Source organism: Oryzias melastigma, linkage group LG11 (assembly GCF_002922805.2).
Source record: "Oryzias melastigma strain HK-1 linkage group LG11, ASM292280v2, whole genome shotgun sequence".
Lineage (NCBI taxonomy): Eukaryota > Metazoa > Chordata > Actinopteri > Beloniformes > Adrianichthyidae > Oryzias > Oryzias melastigma.
In genome coordinates, this window is record NC_050522.1 from 20,815,832 (window position 1) to 20,817,190 (window position 1,359).

Consider the following 1,359-nt stretch of genomic DNA (forward strand, 5'->3'; position numbering starts at 1 on the left):
AGAATGGGCGGGGCCTGTCTACACACACACTCTATAGTTACACACACACACTTGTTGGCCAAAATAGTCTCCACATTTAAACTAGTCATAATGTACTTAATGCAACTGCAACTGCAGCTCACACACTTCATCATACAAACCCATTAAGATAAAGACTTTCATTCTGTCACACAAACGGTTAGTGCTAAGGTGAGCTGACACCTGTGCTCAGGTGAGTGTTTATGTTTCGCTGAGGTGGATGGTGATGGAATGTATTCAGGGGGAGAGCGCCCGGCCCTCCCCATGCCAAGACCCCCCCAACACCCGCCATGGAGCCGCGGAGAGAAACCGCCCGCCGGGCAATCCCGCCAAGCACCCGGGCCGGGGCACGCGGGGCCGCCACAGAGGCCCCCCACACCCAAGAGCAGGAAGGCACAGGAACACGGAGAGTGCAGGCCCCAGCCCAGCCAGAGGAGCAGCCCCCCCACCCCGCCAGGAGGGCCAACGCGGGACCCCGACCCCAGAAAGCCCCCCAACCCCCGAAGAGCAGCCCACCACCACCCAGCGGTGCCGAGCATCCCCCTGCCCCATCCCAGGTACGAGCCAGTGCCCCCCAAGGGCAACCCACCCCACACTCCAGACATCCACCCGCCCCCACCGCGAGAGGTCCAGGTGAGGAGCAAGGCAGGGGCCGCCCACTCTCGCCGAGCAGAGGGAAACCCAAGAGAAACAGAGGCCCCAAGGAGTGATGTAAACAAGGCCCGACCAGGCACACCCACTGATGGAGTTAAGGAGAGAACTAGTTCTCGAGAGCAGGGACCGGATTCCGCACCACCGAGACCTGGACACCCCCCCGGCTCCGATGTAGATTGATCCCCTGCTGGATCGGAAAATGCGAGTTTTTTTCGAAATTGTGGTGTTGCCATTAGGAGGATTTAATATCGAAATTCCAATTTTCCACTGTCAACTACTGTTCTGACAAGCTCATAACCGCGTCTAAGAGTGCAAGTATCCGGGGACGTGTGGATGGAATTGTTTTTAAAACGATCACGTGTGGACGTAACACTTTTTTTAAAACGGAGGTCAGCAGATATGCGTTTGTAGAAATACCCGGCTACGTGTGGACACGGCCTCCCCAGACACCCTCCCCTTCACCCTATTGCATGTTTATATGAGGAAGGGGATGGGGTCAGTTGGTAGACTGACTGACAGAAACGGGAACTGGTGTGTGTGGGCACGTGCGTGTATATCCGGTCCTCAACCCCCGCGAGGTAAATGCTGTATGTAAAGAATTCATTATTCTTTGCCAGAAGATCTCGGGTGTTGTAAAATGAGTGCGCGGCCTTCAAACTGTGCGTTTTAGCTCGACCCGGTACAAGA

At 55.8% G+C, this 1,359-nt stretch overlaps 1 protein-coding gene across 2 annotated transcripts in view; it reads right to left on the reverse strand.

Annotated features, from left to right (window-relative positions):
* The window catches only part of LOC112136642, an 8,794-nt gene that overhangs the window by 6,213 nt on the left and 1,222 nt on the right, over window positions 1–1,359 (reverse strand). The gene's annotated exons all lie outside the window — the stretch shown is intronic.